The 8,026-nt window shown below is 36.0% G+C and overlaps 1 pseudogene; it reads right to left on the bottom strand.

Annotated features, from left to right (window-relative positions):
• Positions 1–875: 875 nt before the first annotated feature.
• On the bottom strand, positions 876–7,880 carry LOC143693436 (centrosomal protein of 135 kDa-like; annotated as a pseudogene).
• Positions 7,881–8,026: the final 146 nt, after the last annotated feature.

Raw genomic sequence — 8,026 nt, 5'->3', positions numbered from 1 at the left:
GGGAAAGTTGAAAAATGTCCAGTCATTTTGAGTGCAAGAGATGGGGCCTGGATATTAGATCAATCCATAACTCCTGCATCTGGCTGTATGGGAAGGAAGTATGTGGGATTGGATAATTGATTGGAATGTTTTGATGGTACATACTTTTTTGGGATCCTGGTTTCAGTCTGTCAGTTGTTCACATTAAGGAAAATCTAGTCTGTGTTGGATTGGGTGAATACATAGATAGGGTGACTACAACTACCCCTGGGTTTCAGTGTGGCTCAGCCATTACCACAGACCTACCTGTGGAGTGGACCACTGAAGCAGGTCACTAAAGCCTGCTGGGGAATGATCGAATTCAGATTGGCTCAGAGAGCTGGATCTAAGGACAACAAAAGGACTTGCTCTAGCAACAGCAGCCCAGCAAGCCCAACAGTCCCTGTTCTTGGTCACAACAGCCAGGGCAGGACAATAATTAAAACCTGTTGTTTCCACAGGAGTCCAAACTGCTTCTGCAGTCAGAGAGATGGGAGGGATGGGGAGGTGCTTTTTCTGGCTTGTAAAGAAAAAGCCAGACTGATGGTTGAAGCCTCCTGGTATCACTGTTTTGGTGCCTATTCAAAGCCTGACAATGTTGGCACTTCCACCTCCTAATTTCAGGCATTATTTCATTCTGCACCAAGGCAGTAAATAAGTAGGACTAGTCCAGCCACTGTTATAAAAAGGGTAGCATATACCCACTTCAAACTAACAACAAACCATTCACTACTCACAGCTGTTTCTTTCATTATGTACTAACATTGTAATATTAATGATAGTATTTTTCTTATATGGAAAATTTTCTGGTTTTCACTTGCCAGTGGCAGAAAAATACTTTGGCTCTGAGAAGCTGCTTAATTTCTTCCCATGAAGGTGATCTTCCCAGAGATGTCCTCTTCAGACCCCTCATCATTACTTATGAGAGAACAGAATATCAACAATTTACTAGTTAAATGAGATACCTCATTCTCGGACCTGTGCTATAATCACATCACTCTGCTTCTTTTAGCTTGCTGTTTTACATATCCAAAATAATACCCAAAACTGTAATATTTTATCCTCAATACATCCATGAAATAGAGAAGTATTGTTTTTTCAAAGATAAGAAGTCTATCTTATCTTGGTAAGACACCAAGACTAAATAGATAAATTAATGCATGAAGCAGGACAGGGACCATTCTCTGGTGCTGTGGTCAAATAATGTGAAATAGTTCCTACATGTAGTTAAACTCCCTTCCTGCAAAATTAAAAAATATATATAATTGTCATACTGCCCTTTGGGAATCACCCATAGCACTTCAAGTAGTACCTGGGAAAATGGGGTTGGTACAGGCAAAAATCATTCCAGAGGTGCAGAGAACTAGTAGGCTATAAAACACCTGTATAAATAACTAGTCACCTGGATTTTCACTATAGATCAAGGCAGGCATCAGTATAAATGAGTGAAGAGAGATGAGTATCTTCAGGAAAGTGACCCACCTCATCCTAAACCAGGCCATTCCAGAGGGTAGTTAATCTCACTGTCTCATTCTGCTGGCTACACATGCAATCTACATAACTAATTTAGACAGCATATATAACAGCTGAACAGACTAAATTTAGTGACATGAATAGTCTCTGAACACATAGGAGATGTAGAGCAATGTAAACCCAGACTTTGTTGTTTATCTGACTAATTAGCCAAAGTCTGATTAATATACTGCATTTCACCCCAATTAGCTGCAGGAAGCACAATACAAAAACATATACTTGCCTATCAGAGTGCTCAGTCCCCAGCTGTGTTTTGGTGATATCCAGTTCTGACTCTAACTGAGCTGCTCTGTTTCTGAGGTGAGTAAAATCGTGATTCTGCACAGCACTCTGAAGTCCATACACATTAATTAGATAGCAACTGTAATTCTCCAAGCATGTAGCTACATGCAATTATTCAAAATCAAAAGGGCAGCTATACTATGCAAATGAGATTAGGAACATTTTTTGGAGCAAATTATAACACTATGAGGAACAGTCTATTAGGGTTTAACTGAGAAATCCAAAGCAGGGTCTTGGTATCTTCTGCTATTAATATAGTCAAGGCACATTGGCCATTTGAAAATGCAGCTAGATATAAAACTACCTCTGTTTAAATAGACTTGGAAATTATGAGAAAAACTGCAATACTCTCCTAGTAATTTACTCACAGATTATTTTCTGCTAAAGCAAGCTGTTCCTCATGAAACTGAATTTCAGAGACTTTCTCTTGGTTTGCTCTCTGTGACTGAAATTCGTTCTCACAATTGGACACAAGAGAAGATTCCAGGTTTTTCATAGATGCTTTTTCATTTCCCAGTTGTTTTCTCAGCAGCACTGTTTCAGAATGGTTTGATTCACACTTGCTCTGCAGATAAACAAAGATTTTAAAGTTTCAGGTGTATGTCTATCAAGCTTGCTGGCATTCTATTGAGGTAATCTTAAAAGAAAAAAAAGATAAAAATTTAAAAAAAGAAGTCTGGGATCAATGATAAAATTCATTTTCACTGTAAGATGGGTGGTTAGTTTTATATTTTCCCAGTCAAAATCCTCTGTGAGATTTATAAAATCATCCAATGTATATATCTTAATATAAATATACTTGATACAAATGAGAAAATGCTATGAAATTGATGGATCAATGGATTCTGTAAACAGAATCATTAATGAAGAGGAAGGAAGCTTCACATTTTGTTGAGGCAAGAAGCTATTGATTACCTGTTTGCACACAGGAAATAACATGTGATACTACAAACTGGTACCAGCATCACCAGCAGATTGAGATTACACTTACTTTACTTACAGGAGCATCAAGAATAAACTGGGGGGAAAGGGAAATTGAATAAAATCCAATCAAAGAGATTAAATATCTATAAATCTTTGAGGAACCTAACAAAGAATACCCAAAAAACCTAGTATATTTCACTGCAGAAGGCATACCTGAGACATAGCTACAAACACACATTAAAAAAATAATTCCAGAGGCTGAGAATCAGGAAAATCAGTATTGGGTCAGCTAAAGAAAAGTATTGGGTCAGAGATAAAGAAAACTGCCTGTTTCAATATTAGTATAAGTAAACTGGATGCTATTTTCTCTTCATCTTTTCATGTATGCATTATAGTCTGACTAACTGAGTCTGGGGTGTTGCAACATTTTATCTGTATTTTACTCAAGCCTAGTTTACATTAAGCACAATAATGCTCGGCCAAAGGCCATGGGAAATCTATGAACTGGGACATCTTAACAAACTCTCCACCTCTCCAGCACATTTCTCAGAAATTTCAGAAGATAACCATTTGTGTGTTCAAAGGAGGAAGAACTGAGGTCATAGGCCAACAGAAGGGGGAAAAAAGAAAAAAGAAAGATAAAGGCAAGAAAAAAGCATTTGTCACTTATCAAAACAAAAGTCTTTTTTTTTTTTACCAAACTAAACTGAAAGGTTTCTTCATTCTGAAAGATCCCATTTTCTATGTCACTCAAAAATCAAGTTCCTTTGCAGAGAAACAGTTTTGATATTCTACATTTGTATTTCAGAAAAAAAGAATACTGAAAACTGTACACAGAAGAAGATACAGGAAAATAAACAGTATTAGAAACATTGAAAGAACAATATTATTCAGAATCAGGTTTAGTTTCCACTTCTGAATATAAATATGCTGAAATCTAATGATGCAGATTCTGTGCTGGAATACTGTGTAAAGCAAGAGCCTTATCTGAAGGTTATACATGGCTAATGAAAGACTACTGGTTGAAAGATACAGAAAAATTAGTGAAAATTTCCCAACTTCTGACTTTTCTCCAACTCTCCAACTGCATTTCTGCAGTTTTCTTTCCTGAAACTGTTGCTGTTCTCCACAGTCACAGCAATCCCCTTCACAGAAGGATCCAGGGAGGCTTAGCCATATTAGATCTCATAAAAGTTTCAGATAAATGTCTTATGCTGGAACTCTTTCATATCAAAAGAATCATAGAGGATTTCATAAGGATACAAAAAACATCACACACATTTGGCTGGAATACATAACCAACTGCAAACAGCAGCTTTACCCACTCTGCTTCCAAAAGGCACAAAGGTTTAAAGAAACTGCTGGAAGCCTATAAAGAACAAGAAATTATCTCAGCTGGAGCAGAGGATGGACAGGTCAGTAATAGAATCATACTGAAAATTCCTGAATAATCTGAGTGTGTATGAGCAACTTTTCAAAGTTTATCCAAACTGAATTTTAAAAAATGTATCACATAATAATTTTGTAGTTTTTGTAAAAATCAAGGTCAGCAAAAACTGATTTCCAAGGGCAATTAAGAAAATATTAAAGATATTGGTACTTCCTAAATTAGTCAATCATTTTAAAGTCCACACCAAGTTTCATTGCTAACAAACAGCTTCAGCTAGTCTGCTTACCTAGTGACTAGATGTAAAATCCAAGATATCTTTCTTGAAAACAGTATTTTTAGCCCCGACTTTTGAGTGTTCATAGTAAAACCCTGCAAAGCGGTGAAGCAGTGTCCTTTTCAAAAAGTGTTCAACTCATACCCTTTGAGGAGTAAGCCCCTGAGAAATGCCAAATTAAACATTGAAAAAATTGCAAAAGTGATCATTCATAATCCTAAAGTATATTTGGATCCCTTAAGTGTAGCATTAACATAAACTTATTTTTCTAATATATTTCACATACCCTTTCTACCTTCTCTGCCGTGGAAATTAAATGCTAATTTAATCGTTCTTTGATTGCATCTACTTTAATGCAAAGTTCTGGTGTAGATGTGGCATTTTCAAGTACAGAGACGCTCTCCTAAGGTGTATTTTGAGGCCCTCTGCCCATTTTCACAAAAGAGTTGCTTAAGGCAAAAATAGGAGACTTGTATGCTGCTTCTGTTGTTAAATGATACAGCAATGCAATATAAAACTCTACTAAAAAATTATTAAAACAGCTTCCAAAATCCTACAAAATATCTCCATGTAATTGTGGCAAATTTTAAGAGGCTGCAGTAATTTATTCTACAATAAACTTTAAAGTTATTTCTTTAAATAACTCCTGTATACAAAAATTATACAAAAATTAGGGGGTTTCTTGCTTCTGACAGCAAAATTATCTTCTGGCATTTTAAACTCTATTCTTAGAATTCCACTCCTTTTGCAGAGTTAATAAGGTTGAAAATTCTGCCATGGACTGCATTTTATTTTCAGCTGAGATCCTCTCATTTTAGCAATAAAATTTGGCTTTGTATGTAAATGATCTGTGGATGCTGAGATTCTGTCAGTCATATTTATACTCCTGTCACCTGTAAATTCAGGCATGACTAAGAGATGAGAGAGTCACATTAAGGTGGAGTCCATGAGGCAGCAGCAGCATGTCTGACTAAAAACATTAAGAATTTTGTACATTTCAAATTAACATAACCTAGGTTTTTCCTTTTTGAAAAATGCCTGTACTTTGCCCAGTGATATTCCTGGTCAGCCACTTTAAACTCCTTAAGTTTCAGTGGGTGGCAGAATGAGTGTGGGAGGTTAACAGAGCAAAGTTAGAGGTAAGGCACTGTGAATTGCTTGAATGATTTACTAGAAATGACATCCAAAGAGATTATTTTATGGGAGCACATCACATTAATTCTAGCTCTGTCTCACCACAAAAAAAAAAAAAAAAAGAAAAGCACAAGGAACACAGAGCACTGCTGAGCACATTAAGATTTTTGAATAAAAACTTCTGTGTTTTAGATATGTGCCTTGCATGTAACTGTATGAACTGGAATGTGGCATTAGGAATTCTGACCCAGTATGTTGATATAGTGTTCATGAAGAGCCCTGTTCATTCCTATACTTCATAGCAGGCATGTGGGAGGGATTAGAAGGATAAAATGTCTGCTGGTTTCAGACTTGTTGGACAAACTAGAACCATGTACCAGTTTTATTATATCTTCAAGGAATGCCAAAATCTGCCACAACACCCTCCTGTGGTGTTTTGTTATTGGTGTGTTCTCATCCACTTTCTGAACAGCAACAGTTTGGTTCCTCTAGAGTATCTAATATTCTTGAGTAGCTTTCTGTGGGATTCACATTCTCTGAACCTGAGAGAAGCAGTAAGAGAAGCAGGGAAAAGAATGATCAAAACAACTCCTATCTCATTTACTGCTCCTCTGTGGTTCACCAGTGGAATGCATTGTGGAAGATTGTTTACCTGAAGGGAATTGATAATTGGATTCTGGTGTGAGTGTTTTGATTCACTGACCAGTTGAATCCGTGTGTGTGTGTGTTGGGACTGTCGGTGACAGTCACAAGATGCTGTGCAGTGGAGTGCTTGGCAGATTCCGTTTAGATGTAATGTAATATAATACAGAATAAGATAGTATAATAATTTAATTAATTAGCCTTCTGATAAGATGGAGTCTTCCTCATCGTTCCTCCTGGATGTTGGGCAAAAAAATATCACTGATAGCCTTCTGCAGCTTATGTGATGGTCAGGAAGCAGAGATGATCTGCAACAAAAATTGGAGAGCCCCTAAACCGTGTTTATATGCTCACAATGTATTTCCAAAGCCAAGCTATGAATTTTTCTTAAAATTCTTCAGATTTTCAAGTGGGAAGAGGCTCTTTGGGACATTTAAAGCAGTGGAAAGAAGGCTAAGAAGCTCAAACCAAGAAGAGCAGGGACAGGAACGTGACAGGTGACAAAGTACTTGATATGATTCAGGTATGCTGAGTGGAGTTGTGTATGACTTGATGCCTTCAGTGATTCTGAACCACAAGAGCATTTAATTTTTTATTTTCCTTGAATTTTTTTTTATTATTTTTTTCCCAGATGTGATTAGTGGAATTCTAATCATACTATTATATAAAGTAAAATGCATACAGTTTATGGTGGAAAATCTCCCTGAAATAGAAGTGGCATTAAACATAATTTTAAAATATTACTAAACCATTTCAAGGGTGAACTACTGAAAGAATGATTGCAACTCACTTGCTCCATCTGTGTTTCAAGGGACTCTATTTTCCCTTTCCAACTGTGGCTCTCAGACTGCACTGCTCACTGCCAGTCTAACAGGAAAAGCCTGTTTCTGCTTCATGTCATTTTGCTTCCCAACTTTCTCCTTGTTCAGAGGCTTTGTGATAATTCTCCAAGAGCTCACAGTTCTCTCTCCTAACACAAAAAACTTTATTTATTTAATAATTTACAGTAAGCTCCAAAAAATAGGGATATTTACAGACCTACAGATATGGTATTGAATATACTCTTTCCAGTGAAAATTCTGCCATTTGGTGAAAACATTGAGAGACTTCTCAAGAACCAGAGTTTTGTCCAAGATGAGCATATTTTAATGATCAACAGACATCTGTTAAGAATGGCTAGGTTAACACTAGACATACAAAGTATAGCAATATAGTGCAGTAATATTTCTTTTTACTTTAGTCCTATAAAATAATAAAGAGAAAAGAGTTCCAAGTTTCTGTATTATTCCCTGTCTGATTTTTTAAATTTATTAAACACACAGGTGTGTGTGTTTGTATACTTGTGTGTGTATACTTATGTATATAATTATATATATATATATATAAAACCACAATGAAATATTCTACATCAATTTTGTTCTGCAAAACCAGCCATGCAAATGTGTCCAAACGACTAAAACCAAATTAAGGGAATGTAAATGAGTTTTGGTTAGGAAGCAAATTCTTCAATGGAGATATCTAAAAATTTAATTTTTAGTTAAAAACCAACAGTTTTAATTTGTATACTCATTTTACAATGAGTAAACACTTCAGCACATGCTTCAGCCTGAAAATATCTCTGTTTGAACCCTGGGCTTTCAACTTCATATCATCAAGCTCAGTTTGGTACTTTGCTAGTTTTTTATATAGGAAGAAAAGTTTTTTCCATAAGGTTTAAGTATACTGTTTGTACCTTAAAAAAAAATTAGTGTTTATCTAAGGTCTATGGCTTTATTAACAGGTTCTTGAAGGGTAAGTGAAATGTAAATTAGGTGTAGTTTTTTAAAACC

The sequence above is a fragment of the Agelaius phoeniceus genome, chromosome 2 (genome assembly GCF_051311805.1).
Source record: "Agelaius phoeniceus isolate bAgePho1 chromosome 2, bAgePho1.hap1, whole genome shotgun sequence".
Lineage (NCBI taxonomy): Eukaryota > Metazoa > Chordata > Aves > Passeriformes > Icteridae > Agelaius > Agelaius phoeniceus.
This window is presented reverse-complemented; position numbering and strand designations above follow the sequence as displayed.